The sequence below is a fragment of the Parasteatoda tepidariorum genome, chromosome 9 (assembly GCF_982258835.1).
Source record: "Parasteatoda tepidariorum strain Cologne lab strain chromosome 9, Ptep-v5.0, whole genome shotgun sequence".
Classification (NCBI taxonomy): domain Eukaryota; kingdom Metazoa; phylum Arthropoda; class Arachnida; order Araneae; family Theridiidae; genus Parasteatoda; species Parasteatoda tepidariorum.
Genome location: NC_141763.1, coordinates 60,459,363 through 60,475,405, shown reverse-complemented (window position 1 = coordinate 60,475,405; position 16,043 = coordinate 60,459,363). Strand labels below are relative to the sequence as shown.

The window sequence follows — 16,043 nt, the reverse complement described above, 5'->3', positions numbered from 1 at the left end:
CAGGCTGGCAAGTCATGTAAAATTGGTGTGGCATTCAACGTGTTAAATGAATTTTTTTAATCAAGCTAAACAATGTGAAAAGAGCACAAATAGTGCCATAAAAACATACATATTGTATCAATTTTTACTCATTCTGATCTATTTCGATTTAGAGCGAATTGGCATAGTGGACATTAAGGAAGGTTATGTTAATGAACCTTCTTTGATATCAAAATACTTAATGCTAGAAAAAAGCAAATAGAGAAGGTAATTGTAAAACCGATCATTGTAAAACCAAAATTTTAGCATATCTGTTTATATAGTATTATTTGTGCTCTTTTCATGTAGTTTAGCTTTATAAATGTATAGTAGAACAAAGTTAACCCTTTCTTTTCAACTTCAACTAATTCTTTATTTAAAGAGCTCAAATATTAAAGGCATAACTTTTACAACCACGAGAAAATCTTTTGTAAAAACATTAAAATACGGCATTGATGGGAATATTATCAGTCATATGTTTTTATATTTATAAGCAATTACGTTAAGGGAAGACTTTTATTTACCATGGAAATAAACGCTGAAATTGAAAAAGAATGGAGTATAAGCATGGTTCAATCTCAAACTAAATTTCGATAATAAAAATGTATATTTCTGAGTTTATTCGGATATCTGTTATTATAAAAGGAAGAGTTTGTATATTTGTTGTTGTTTGTATATAGTGTCCCTCTGGGAGGCCCTCTGTACAAACATTTTTATATATTCATTCGGTTGAATTACATATAAAAATTTATATAAATGACATGAAACATTAAATTCTTAATTTATTTTATAACTGGTGATGAACAGCCGACCTATTTCTTAGATTACGACTTTCAATGTTTAACTTTCCGTAGCCTTGTAACCCAACCCGGAAAGCAAGGGAACTCCTGGATCAAGCATTGGGAGCCTAGGACTTTTTGATGGAACTAACCCGCATTTTTATTATATGGAAAGGGAAACCATGCACCCCCCACGGTTAGCCCGACTCTAAAGGAATTCTTACCCTTAATCCGTCTACCTCTCAGGGTATTCTAAGCCAACACTGTGGTTCACGCGAGTCAAAAGTAGAAGTTGTATCAACCAGCCTCAGCTGGGATTCGAACTTGGGACACCTCATTAAGAGGAGCCATCCCATGAACCACCGCGGTTCTTATTAGCAAAATTATATGTTTTAGATGCATATCTGTTAACTTTGAACGATATTTTGATTTAATTATATTTATAATAGAAACTCAACTCAAACCGTTGAGCTCGTCGTATGAAAACGCCCACGCACATCTTTATACTGTTCTAGCAATATTGCTTTCTGGCGCTGTTGTATTCTGCATCGCATGAATAGAATTTTTAGAGATTTTGAATCTTATTGTTCTTATACTTTTCTTTTAGATTAACTAAGTGAATGTGAATTATAATAAAGTTGATAGTTATTCACTTTTGAAAAAAGAATTGACATACATCCATTTACAATGCAATGAAAAGCACTTTTTTTCCACAGTGAAACCTTCAAATATCATTTCTTCAGCGTCATTACATGTTCTTTCTTTCTTAAAAAGGAAAAATATCAATAAATTCAAAAATTATAAAAATACATTTTCTTCTTTTTAAATCGCTTCCACATTTTTGAAGTCAAACTAATCGTTTTTCATTGATACGACTGATTCCACATTCAAAAACCTATCTTTAGAAGACAGAGTTCTATTCGCATACCTTCTTTCCATCCAGTTTCCATAGCAACTGAATTCGGAAGCAATTCATTCATGTGAGAATACCTGGTGGATTTTCCTTCATAGCCCCCCTTATTGCCTCTTCAGACCCCCTCTGCCTCCACTTTCACTTCAAAGTGCTTTATTCCCCTTCCCTAAGAATAGGGAAAAAGAGAGGATAAAATGGCTTGGAAAACATAGTTAGAGAGAGAGATAGAGACATGCTCCAAAGTACATCCATAAAGGCTCCTAAAATGGACTTGGAATTTCGCACTTAAGTTGAGGGCTTGTCAGATATTTTTTCATCCTTTTACACGCTTTTCAAAAGTTGCTCGAAAGCTTTTGTTGTGAGGCAAAAGAGAGAGAGAGAGAGACAAAATTTATTATGCTCTGAAAAAAAATCACTTTAGAGATTCAGAAATTAAATTCATATACATTTAATAAAGACGTTCAGAGTGTATAATAAATTCCTCACAATGTAAGGAATTTGGTTGTTAATGTTTTGTAACTTAAAAAAAAAATAATGGGAAAAAAGAGAGGATAAAATGTTTAGGAAAACATAGTTAGAGAAATATAAAGGCATACAAAGTTCTATTAAGGAGAGGATAAAATTTCTGAAAACAGAGGATAAAATATGGCTTGCAGAACAAGTAGGAGCATGCTCCCATTTAAATTTAGGTAATAAGCTAAATGAATTTCCTTTTATAAATGAATCCCAATAATATTTTAGCATGACATGGCCAAATAAATGGCCATGACCGTATACTTGGCCATATAACTGGTTCAAAAGGTTCAGAGGATATGAGAATTTTACAATTGGTATATTCACGCACTGTTGTGATGGAGAATTCCAATCTTCTGCTATGTCTGAACTTTTTGAAATGATTAATACCTCATATAATGAGAGAGCATTTATATGACGGTCTGAGTTCAATAGTTCAGTCGTTTTTTGACTTACCCGAGTTTCACCGCTGAACGATTATTTGTATCATACGTTCGTAAAATCACTATAATAGGTTTGAACTCATGAACTGAACTAATTCTTAGTTTACACGATGCGTCATTTGAGTCTGTACAATTACTTTTAAGAACTATTTAGGTTTTTATTTCTCTTTCTGTTCTACCATACTTAAAAAAAAATCATGCTTTCGCACAAGTTCAACATTATTTTGTTTGTATAAAATCACATTTACTTTAATAAGAACTGATGTTTGAAAAACTCTTAGAAATTTTCTTCATTTTTATTTATTTTTAAAAATGAAATATTTATTTAGGATACTAGTCTTAAAATTACGAATATTGTAGAAATAAAAAAAATTAGAGTAAGTTTCAAAAGATAAATACATTTCTAAGATGTGAAAAAATGCACTATAGATGTAATAAACGAAGAAAAAAAACTATAGGCTTTATACACTATTCTACAACTGTACTTTCTTTGAATTTCAAGAATATTTCATGAAAATTTAATGAGTTCGGCGACTTAAAGGTCACTTACGGTCTTTTACCATTTTGACTCTTTTGCCATTTTTATGTCTGGTTTTTATAAACATTTCAAGATAATGAAATTGAGTTTTCTCTTCCGTTTTCGTATTACAAAGAACTTCGTTCAATTGTTTATGAAATTTTAAAATTTTGCTTCGAAAGTAAGAATTTTTCTTTTTGGTTTTGTTAGCTACAAAAGTTGCCTAGGGAAACGATTGAATTTTCAATTGCAGTAAAAATAAAATTAAGTCGACTCCCATAAAATTGTATAGCCTTGTTATAACGCCTACACTCAACTTTAGTTTAATTCTTCCGAGTTTCTCTGAATTCGAAGGTTTTGATTCTCACAAGAGCCGAGTACACTGCGCCAAAGAGGACGACATTTTATATTCAGGTGAAGACAGATGAAGCATTTGTTCTAAGTCTTCTAATATTAAAAAAAAAAATAGAAGAGGAAAGACGCACAATGGTATGTGTAACTCGCGTTTGCCAGGTATTGGTCCATCAGATAGTCTGCAAGATAAGTTTTTATTTAAATTATATTACAGCCGCTTAGCATGTAAACTTGCCAGTTCTTTAATACAAAAACATAAGAACTGGTTACAGAATTATTTATTTCTCAGTTTTATCTTGGAGATATCAACTCTTGTAAATTTGTAAATATTTGTTTAGTCATTTCTTGTATATATTCTATTACTTATTTCTTTAATTTTTGTACCACGTGATTTTAATTTTCTAATTGCCTTATATGCTTATCATTTAGTGTATTATCTACTATATTCAATCTTGACAATGGAGATATTCTCCAATATCTTCTTATCAATTTAATACTATATACTTACTTTTTGACTAACCAACTCATGACTACCCAGTATCGATAAATCGGCTGTAGGAATTACCACACATTCCCAGCATGACAATTTTTGAATATGATATGATTTGATAATTTTTGATATGATATGATTTTGATATGACTTGATAATTTTTGATATGCAGTGGGAATAAAAATTACTTAAATTGAAAAATACTAGACTGAAAATAACTTAAACTTCGTTACTACTGAAAGATACTTATTTACAAAGTATTGCAAGTTAGCCTTTCTTCCTAAGCCATGATGACTGATACTGGGAATGGTTGTTATCTCGGCATTTGGTCATATATTGGTTAGATATAAGATATGGTAAAGTAATATATAGAGAAGAAAAATAGTGGAGAATATCTTCATTATCAAGAGTGAACAAATTGCACACAATGATAAGCATTGAATACAGATAAAAGGCATTCAGTGATTTTAAAATCACATCGTAAGGATTAAATATTAAAGTAATAAAATATAGATACAAGTAATAAAAATATATAAAAGAATTGACATGGTGAATAACAAATTAAATATTTACAGGAAAATAGTATATATAAGATAAAGATAGGGTAAAAATAAATTAAAGGGTACCTTGGTTAGTATAACCCGGCAGCCCGATAGCACCGCTCGTGCCGGGTTGCTCACTATTCTGAATTTAAACAGACCTGTGGCTCGCCTGGATCGGACCCTGCTAGAGTGTTGTTCCTTCAGCAGGTTTGCCACAGTTCTGGTGTTTAAGCTATGTGTCTGCTTGTGATAAAAAACAAAAAACAAGTGATAAATAAAGATCCCTATTTATAAAACTTAGATATGAGACAGTCTGAAGTAAGAAAGGCCTTTAATGGGCTGTAACTAGCGCTGTCTTTGATAATCTCTATATTAACAAGTTCACGACGGGGTGACCCACCGGTGGGTCACGCTAGATTGTCTCATCTTGGCAGAACACCGGAGTAAAAACTGGTAACAATAAATTTCATTTTTTAGTTTTTTTCCGGGAATAATAAAAATCCATAACTACCAATTGTCTTGAACGGATGCAATTTTTATATTGAATTGCTTCTTCACTGTGATAAATTTCCTTACAGTGAATTGTTATTGTTGAGAATAGATTAACTCCTCCCGAATATTATCTAATATTGAAATAGTTGTCTATCCCGCTTTCAGGCGCAACACCCGGCGTGAACATGTTAAGAAACAAAAATTAAGCTCCTTCCAGATAACATTTCTACCATGCTCGTAAATAACAGCGGTAAAAAAGTTAGAACTAACAGTAAAAAAATGCATAATAAAGCGTATAAGTTAAATAGCACCACAATACGTTTATTAAATAGTAGAAGTTATTTTAGATTTAAGTAAAACATCGGGACGGATTCTAGATTGCTCATACATTTCCTTGAAACAGCCAAATGAATTACTTAAAAGCTATGGGTATGTAAAGTATTTCTTATCAGTTCCCGGTGGGTCACGCTAGATCGTCTCATCTTGGCAGCGCACCGGAGTAAAAACTGGAAACAAATAAATTTCATTTTTTAGTTTTTTTCCGGGAATAATAAAAATCCATAACTACCAATTGTCTTGAACGGATGCAATTTTTATATTGAATTGCTTCTTCACCGTGATAAATTTCCTTACAGTGAATTGTTATTGTTGAGAATAGATTAACTCCTCCCGAATATTATCTAATATTGAAATAGTTGTCTATCCCGCTTTCAGGCGCAACACCCGGCGTGAACATGTTAAGAAACAAAAATTAAGCTCCTTCCAGATAACATTTCTACCATGCTCGTAAATAACAGCGGTAAAAAAGTTAGAACTAACAGTAAAAAAATGCATAATAAAGCGTATAAGTTAAATAGCACCACAATACGTTTATTAAATAGTAGAAGTTATTTTAGATTTAAGTAAAACATCGGGACGGATTCTAGATTGCTCATACATTTCCTTAAAACAGCCAAATGAATTACTTAAAAGCTATGGGTATGTAAAGTATTTCTTATCAGTTCCCGGTGGGTCACGCTAGATCGTCTCATCTTGGCAGCGCACCGGAGTAAAAACTGGAAACAAATAAATTTCATTTTTTAGTTTTTTTCCGGGAATAATAAAAATCCATAACTACCAATTGTCTTGAACGGATGCAATTTTTATATTGAATTGCTTCTTCACCGTGATAAATTTCCTTACAGTGAATTGTTATTGTTGAGAATAGATTAACTCCTCCCGAATATTATCTAATATTGAAATAGTTGTCTATCCCGCTTTCAGGCGCAACACCCGGCGTGAACATGTTAAGAAACAAAAATTAAGCTCCTTCCAGATAACATTTCTACCATGCTCGTAAATAACAGCGGTAAAAAAGTTAGAACTAACAGTAAAAAAATGCATAATAAAGCGTATAAGTTAAATAGCACCACAATACGTTTATTAAATAGTAGAAGTTATTTTAGATTTAAGTAAAACATCGGGACGGATTCTAGATTGCTCATACATTTCCTTGAAACAGCCAAATGAATTACTTAAAAGCTATGGGTATGTAAAGTATTTCTTATCAGTTCCCGGTGGGTCACGCTAGATCGTCTCATCTTGGCAGCGCACCGGAGTAAAAACTGGAAACAAATAAATTTCATTTTTTAGTTTTTTTCCGGGAATAATAAAAATCCATAACTACCAATTGTCTTGAACGGATGCAATTTTTATATTGAATTGCTTCTTCACCGTGATAAATTTCCTTACAGTGAATTGTTATTGTTGAGAATAGATTAACTCCTCCCGAATATTATCTAATATTGAAATAGTTGTCTATCCCGCTTTCAGGCGCAACACCCGGCGTGAACATGTTAAGAAACAAAAATTAAGCTCCTTCCAGATAACATTTCTACCATGCTCGTAAATAACAGCGGTAAAAAAGTTAGAACTAACAGTAAAAAAATGCATAATAAAGCGTATAAGTTAAATAGCACCACAATACGTTTATTAAATAGTAGAAGTTATTTTAGATTTAAGTAAAACATCGGGACGGATTCTAGATTGCTCATACATTTCCTTGAAACAGCCAAATGAATTACTTAAAAGCTATGGGTATGTAAAGTATTTCTTATCAGTTCCCGGTGGGTCACGCTAGATCGTCTCATCTTGGCAGCGCACCGGAGTAAAAACTGGAAACAAATAAATTTCATTTTTTAGTTTTTTTCCGGGAATAATAAAAATCCATAACTACCAATTGTCTTGAACGGATGCAATTTTTATATTGAATTGCTTCTTCACCGTGATAAATTTCCTTACAGTGAATTGTTATTGTTGAGAATAGATTAACTCCTCCCGAATATTATCTAATATTGAAATAGTTGTCTATCCCGCTTTCAGGCGCAACACCCGGCGTGAACATGTTAAGAAACAAAAATTAAGCTCCTTCCAGATAACATTTCTACCATGCTCGTAAATAACAGCGGTAAAAAAGTTAGAACTAACAGTAAAAAAATGCATAATAAAGCGTATAAGTTAAATAGCACCACAATACGTTTATTAAATAGTAGAAGTTATTTTAGATTTAAGTAAAACATCGGGACGGATTCTAGATTGCTCATACATTTCCTTGAAACAGCCAAATGAATTACTTAAAAGCTATGGGTATGTAAAGTATTTCTTATCAGTTCCCGGTGGGTCACGCTAGATCGTCTCATCTTGGCAGCGCACCGGAGTAAAAACTGGAAACAAATAAATTTCATTTTTTAGTTTTTTTCCGGGAATAATAAAAATCCATAACTACCAATTGTCTTGAACGGATGCAATTTTTATATTGAATTGCTTCTTCACCGTGATAAATTTCCTTACAGTGAATTGTTATTGTTGAGAATAGATTAACTCCTCCCGAATATTATCTAATATTGAAATAGTTGTCTATCCCGCTTTCAGGCGCAACACCCGGCGTGAACATGTTAAGAAACAAAAATTAAGCTCCTTCCAGATAACATTTCTACCATGCTCGTAAATAACAGCGGTAAAAAAGTTAGAACTAACAGTAAAAAAATGCATAATAAAGCGTATAAGTTAAATAGCACCACAATACGTTTATTAAATAGTAGAAGTTATTTTAGATTTAAGTAAAACATCGGGACGGATTCTAGATTGCTCATACATTTCCTTGAAACAGCCAAATGAATTACTTAAAAGCTATGGGTATGTAAAGTATTTCTTATCAGTTCCCGGTGGGTCACGCTAGATCGTCTCATCTTGGCAGCGCACCGGAGTAAAAACTGGAAACAAATAAATTTCATTTTTTAGTTTTTTTCCGGGAATAATAAAAATCCATAACTACCAATTGTCTTGAACGGATGCAATTTTTATATTGAATTGCTTCTTCACCGTGATAAATTTCCTTACAGTGAATTGTTATTGTTGAGAATAGATTAACTCCTCCCGAATATTATCTAATATTGAAATAGTTGTCTATCCCGCTTTCAGGCGCAACACCCGGCGTGAACATGTTAAGAAACAAAAATTAAGCTCCTTCCAGATAACATTTCTACCATGCTCGTAAATAACAGCGGTAAAAAAGTTAGAACTAACAGTAAAAAAATGCATAATAAAGCGTATAAGTTAAATAGCACCACAATACGTTTATTAAATAGTAGAAGTTATTTTAGATTTAAGTAAAACATCGGGACGGATTCTAGATTGCTCATACATTTCCTTGAAACAGCCAAATGAATTACTTAAAAGCTATGGGTATGTAAAGTATTTCTTATCAGTTCCCGGTGGGTCACGCTAGATCGTCTCATCTTGGCAGCGCACCGGAGTAAAAACTGGAAACAAATAAATTTCATTTTTTAGTTTTTTTCCAGGAATAATAAAAATCCATAACTACCAATTGTCTTGAACGGATGCAATTTTTATATTGAATTGCTTCTTCGCCACGATAAATTTCCTAACAGTGAATTGTTATTGTTGAGAATAGATTAACTCCTCCCTAATATTGAAATAGTTCTTTTACCCGTATTTTCTCTTTTCCCGTACCAGTATTTTCACTTTTCCCGGCGTGAACGTGTTAAATAGGTGATTAAAGTTTGAGGCTGTGCAGTCTTTGGCTTCGCTATGACATTTGGTATCGAGCTTTGCCATGAAATAATTAATATCATTAATTTTGAGGTTTTGCTTCAGATAATTATTACTATAGTTCATGGGGCCCCATGAATCGTGCGAATTAATTTACCTTCAAAATTTGATAGTTTTCTCTTAAGATGATTACTAGGTCTTGTGAGCACGGGGCAGGCATATGTTAAGATAGGGTCTAATTGCCTGTAGATAGACTGTCCTCTTATTGGCAAGATCTAATTTTGAGTCTTTGTTAAGGATAGCATAGAGAGCAACGAAAGCGCCTCTAGCTCTTTCAATGATATCGTCAATATGCTTACTCCAGCTTAGATTATATGATACGATAATACCTAGGTTTTTAACTTGTCTAATTAGTGGGATATTAATATTAAAGACACAGATATTAGAAATTTTATGATTTTTGATTTTACTATTAATTAACATGAACTGAGTGTAACTTGACTTGGTTCGCCATTTGCAGCACCATATTGTAGAAAACTGCAGTTTTCTACAATAATTTAATTTATTCTGTAAAACCTCTATTGCTCGGTTAGTGTTCATAGATTTTGTAATGATGGCAGTGTCATCCACGTAGAATGCCACAAGTTCATTATTATCTTTTTTGTTAATTGGGAAGTCTGCCGTGTACAGTATATCAGTACTAAAATTGACATTTGCGGTACTCCTGCTCTGATAATTTTGTAGTCCAGAAAAGGATTCGTTTAATTTAATTCTGAAATATCTATCGTTAAGGTAGGAAATAAGGATAATTAAAATATTATTGGAGAAATTAATACCATGAAGTTTGACAATTAAACCCTTAATGCCATACTCGATCAAACGCTTTCGCGACGTCGAGTAGGATAAGGGCCATTGTCTCATTTTTGTATTTTCCATTACTAATAAATTCCATTAGATTTATAACTTGTTTCGTGTTTGATAGATTAGCATGAAAACAGTACTGTTGGTCTGGAAGATTATGCAGGTAGGTATTTAGTCGGTTTTTAATAATGTTCTTAAAGACTTTAGAAATGGATGGTAAGGCTTGTGATTGTTTGGGTTTGAAATAGTAAAATGTCTGATTTTTTCCAGATATTTGGAAAAAAAATGCGATTTTTAGACAAGCATTAAATATATACGTTAGTATTGGGATGATACTGGGTGGGGCGTTTTTAATCATTTCATTGGCAATATCGTCATGACCTTTCTGTTCTTAAGTTTTTTGATAATATCAATAATTTAATCATCATTAGTAGGTTGGATATCGTTGTTAGCTGAATTGTTCCAAATGATATTAAAATAGGTGCTATAGACATAATTATTGTTAACATTGCAGGAAGGTTTCTCATTCATTGAGTAATTGGGTATACATGGTCTTTGTAAATACAATTGGGTATACACAGTGTTTGTAAATACGATTAGGTATACATGGTCTTTGTAAATACGATAGCCTTATCGTTCTCTGCGGAGACTAGATTCCCACTGTCTTTCAGATGGAGATTTGTAGGGGGAGTTTTCTTTAGTGCCTTAGCCATCCTCCACAAAGAGTTATCCTCTTTATTCAAGGAAGCAACTTTTTCTTTCCATAGAGTATTTCTGTAATTTTGACAATCAGTTTTTATTATTCTGTTCAATCTATTAATATCTGATTTATATGCTTGATTGAATGTACATATTTATTAATTTGTTCTTATGTCTGATTTTATCCTTAATTGAGCTTGGTAAATTGAAATTACTGAGATTCTCTGTTCTCTCAGTAATTGCATCTTTAATCGCGAGCTTTAGAATAATATTAAGATCGTGTATAGAATTATCAATATCATCATTAGAGGCGATAGGGGACAGTTGCTGAAGTTTTATGGTTAGGATATTATGATATAATAACCAGTCAGTGATTCTTCTTATAAATAATCTCTTCTTTGCAGTATATATTGGTATTGATCAGCACTGGGAGGTGGTCTCTGCTTAAATTATTTATTACATTAAGAGCAAATGCTGGTGGCATGTTTGTGAGCATTATGTCCAGTATATCGATCTATACTTGTGGTGGTAATGAGTCGGTTCAGTAGGTGCATATAAAGTAATGACAAGATTTTTCACAATAGTGTGCAGTCCCAGTTCTTGTTTATTATCCCAGTTGCATCCCCAGATTTTATTTTTGGCTTTCATATATCCAAGTACAATAGTATTTATGTGTTTTGGTCGAAGTAAGTCAGAAAGTGGTCTTCTTTTAGATCGTTATTCGTTGGATTATAAATTGTAGTGATTTTGATATTAATTGATCTTTTTTTAATTGAATGATAATCGAGGTTTCGTCGATATTGTCCGTCGTTTTAACAGAATAAAGAGATGATTTGATAGTTCTAGATACATGCATGGCCGCTCCACCGACTTTGTGAGAAGTACGGTCGCATCTATAGGAATTGTACAGAGGGATGTTTAACCTTTGATTTGGTTTTGCATGGGTCTCTGTAATTGCTAGAACATCAGGGTAAAGTCTAATAACTCAGCCATTTTGGTAGTTAGATTGTTCGCATTCCAAAGTATTATACTTAGAGGTGCAAAATTATTATTCCTTGTCATGATTGGTGCCTTGGTCTTTCTCTGTATTAAGAGATTTTGAAATTTGTTGCTCACTAACCTTAGCTATTAGATTTTGAAGGTTGTTTGATGCTTCTGTAGCCTATAATAGAAGATTTTCCATGGTAAGATCTTCATTAGTTCGGTTATTTTTAACTACGCTAGCATAGCTTTTTGAGTTTTCATTTGTTCTTGGGATCAGGTTCCTTTTACAGTCGAATAACTTTCCTTTGTAATTTTGATCTTATCGACAACTTTTAAATATTTTTCGCAGCCAGAGAAGTTGGCGGGGTGGGTTCCATTGCAGTTGCAATTTTTCATTAGATGGTTGCCAGCGCATTTAACGCATCTAGCTGGGTGTTATATATATATATATATATATATATATATATATATATATATATATATATATATATATATATATATATATATATATATATATATATATATATATATATATATATATATATATATATATATATATATATATATATATATATATATATATATATATATATATATAAACCAAGTGTAAAAAACTTCCAGCTTAATTGAAACATTAATGAATTACCACTCTTCTTGTAATAGCAATTTTGATATTGTAATATTAAATGTGACCAATAGCCGCTTATTTCACCTCCGACGCCTCATACCACAACTATCAGCACAAATAATAGTCTTCAATTCCAGCATCTATAGTCTACATCAATAATCCAAAGCATCAATAGTCCACAGCATCAAACACTTTACCAATACTGAAATCCTGACCTATGTTACTTCACGTTGACAATCAAACTACGGCCATCCACAGATTACAGCAAGTTGCTCTTATTATTTTCATTTTCTTTCAGTTATACAAGCAAGGTGCTTGTCACCCAGTAACAGCCACCCCATAGACTGCTGAACTCAAACTGTCTTTTATTTTAACTTTTTATTCTATTTCATGATGTATGGGATATGGGCCTTCTGTGCCGCCCAATTTTTTATAAATAAAGAAGAAGAAAAGAAGAATATTAAATGTGTTTTGTTATAGTTTAAAAACTAAAATTGTTGTAATTGTATGGCAGGTATATAATCCGAAACTTTAGCACTATTTTGTTCAGCAGCGTATTTCCAGAGGTAGAAAGCTTATTTAATTTATTCGTATTTTTAATAAAAGAGTTTTAAGATTATTCTGATCACAATGAAATATAAATAATTTAGAAAAAAATGTAACTAAGAGACCATATCAATTTGCGGTTCAGTTCTATGTCTCATCAATAACAAATTTAAAACGTTTTATCTCTACACAGGAAATTACCACAAAAACGAAAATACTATTACTTCAGAATTAAGTAATTTAAATACTTGAAGATTTAATTTTTAAATTATATTATAGCTTTTAACTTTTTTATAAAGTGGCAGAAATTTAATGTTTTTTTTTTTAATTTTTGGTTTAATTTTTTGAAATAGTCTTTTTAATCTTTTATGAAAAAAAATTTTTCTCATTATCTTGTATTAATTTAGGTCAAAGCTAGTGAAAAATATTACATTTTAGTAATTTATGGCTGTGAAATACAGCAAGAAACACCGGTGTCTTTTTTTGCGTTAAAGGTAAAATCTTCTAAACACGGCTCACTTCCAAACAATAATTTTTCAAATTTGCATTTATTAACACTTATTCATCATAAGAATTTCGCTAATTTACAAATTTAATCATTGATAAATTTTTGAATATGAATGGAAAAAAAAATTGAACTACTTTTTTTCAGATTTTATATTTAATTACAAATTTAAATAGGCAGTTGTGAAATAGTGAAAGAGTTTAAAAGATTTATTGCATAGAAGGTATGCGATTAGAATTTAACACTATCCAAAGTTTGCGTGAGCGTTTTATTTATTCCGTTGCTAATAAACAATGCGATGAAAGATAACACGATAACTGTGATATAGCCTTTGCGCAATTTTCACTCTCATTTTTCTTCGAATTTATCGAATAAATGTAAGCAATGAATATCATCTGTATATGAATAATTTTTTACAATCAAATTTATTTGTGCATTTTTTTTTCATTTTATACTTAAATTTTTTCAAATATTAAAATTTTTCTACGTCTTCTTCCATTCGTAATTATGAAGTTAGGTATAAAATTAACCGTCGCTACTCGCCGTCTGGATATTACAAATGGCGATCTACCAGTCGCCACCCGATCACCACTTTTTTCCATTAAAAATGCACATCCTGTCCATTTTATTATTATTTTTTTAATAAATAGTAAATACGTAAAATATCCTCAGTGGTAGACAGATCAGGAGGTAGATTCTCCTTGCCGTGGTTAACCGTGGGAGGTTTTTGTGGTTTGACAGTTCATGTAACGAAAATACAGTTTAGTTTCATCAAAAAGTCTTACACGAAGGCTAGATTGTCCCTATGTTTGATCTAGTCTTCCCATTCTTCTGGATCGGATTCAAAATTACAAGGCTAAGGAATTAAACTTTGATAGATGCTTCATTTACATTAGAGCTGCAGAATGTTTTTTTTTTTCAATTTTATTTTATAACCGTCGTTGTACAGCCGATCCAATTTTTGGGCTGCCTTGTAATTTGGACTGCATAGCCTTTTAATTTTGAACCTAATCCAGAAGAAAAGGTAACTCCTGGATCAAGTTTGAGAGAAATTTGCCTTCGTGGGGGACTTTTTGGTGGAACGAACCAACATTTGCGCTACATGGAGAGGAAAACCTCCCACGGTTAGCCTGACGGCAAGGGAACTCTTACCCATGATCCGTCTACCACTGATGATATTTCATTTCAGCACTGTGATCGGTGCAAACCTAATGCGGAATTCGTATCGACCAGCCATTACCGGGTATCGAACCCGGTTCACTACATTGGAAGGCGAACGCTCTATTTCCTGAGCCATCGCAGCTCAGAATGGACTATTGGTGACGATCTGGTAAACATCAGTGAGGCTGATCCGAAGACATGCCATTACAATTTTGATCCTCTGCAGAGGGGATGGCTCCTCCGCATTGGTAGCCCGATGACTTGCACGCGAAGTCGTGCACTTTACGGTAGAACAGTTTATAGAGGACCGATACTGCATGTCCTCGTTCCCAATGAAGGCTGATCAAGGTGTTCACCCACTTACTGATCATGTGATGCTTCACTTCTGTGTTCTACTGGGCACCGTGGTTTGACGGTCAGTGTGGACTTTGATAGTCGTAAACTTAGAATTGGGTCGGTTGTTGAAAGCCGGTTGTAAGATAAAATAAATAATTATAAATATTTTATTAATATTCTGAAAATTACTTATTTCTCTCTTGTTTCTTGAAATATTTCTTCCTTCTTTAAATAAATCATGTAATGTTTACCATGCTTAAAACTATAAATGGCAACATTTCTTTTAATTGTTTGAAATTTTCAATTTTTGGAAAAATGTCATCATGTTTTAAAAATGGCTACCTTACCTTTCCATAGCGAAATTTTATAATTTTGCTCTAGGTTGTGAAGATTTGTTATCAGTATAAAAATTCATAAATGAACATGATGTGGTGTCCGATAACGAAAAAAAAATTAGCATTAATTGCGAGGTTAATCAAGATTAAATGCATTATTGTTTTCTAATACTTTTTAATTTCATATGAAGAAATAATAAATAAATTACGAACTGTTTAAACAGACCAGAATCAGGATAATTTAACTATTACCTTTTTACCTTTGCAGAAAAAAAAAATTTTTTAAATTCAAGTGGTTCTGATATTATAATAATAATACCAATAAAAAGTTTCAAGTACTTTTTTACAAAGTTAAGAAATTTTCTTTACAGACAAAAAATAAATGTTTACACTTAATAACAAATAGTCTACAAAACATCGAATTTGATGTAAATTCGAGCCGACCATACTCGGTTTATTGATTTTGGTTGTCATGGAAACCTGTAATCGATTGCAGCACATCTTTTCCTAAAGTATTCCTAACGCCTAAATGGAACCCTTTTTTTCCCGGTTCATTCATAACTTTATAACTGAATATTATCATATTAACTGGTTTAACGCATAAAACTCGCCATGCAGTAATTATTCGCATTTCTAAAAGCGTTTGCTAATTAAATGTCTTAATTTAATCTCTTTGCATTAATTTTTACCTGAAACTGCGTGGCTGATATTTAATTTCGATGCAATAACTTGCTGTATACATTTCACCGTCGATTTAGAGTTTAACTTTTTAAGAACAATTGTCTATAAATTATATTAATTTTCTCACCCATTCCGCAGTTTATGTATTTAGAGATTGGTCAATATTAATGTGCATCGATCATTTCACAATTATATT

General features: G+C 32.2%; 1 protein-coding gene across 1 annotated transcript in view; it reads left to right on the top strand.

Annotated features, from left to right (window-relative positions):
- LOC107436771 (uncharacterized) overlaps positions 1-16,043 on the top strand; it is a 61,868-nt gene that overhangs the window by 29,191 nt on the left and 16,634 nt on the right. The gene's annotated exons all lie outside the window — the stretch shown is intronic.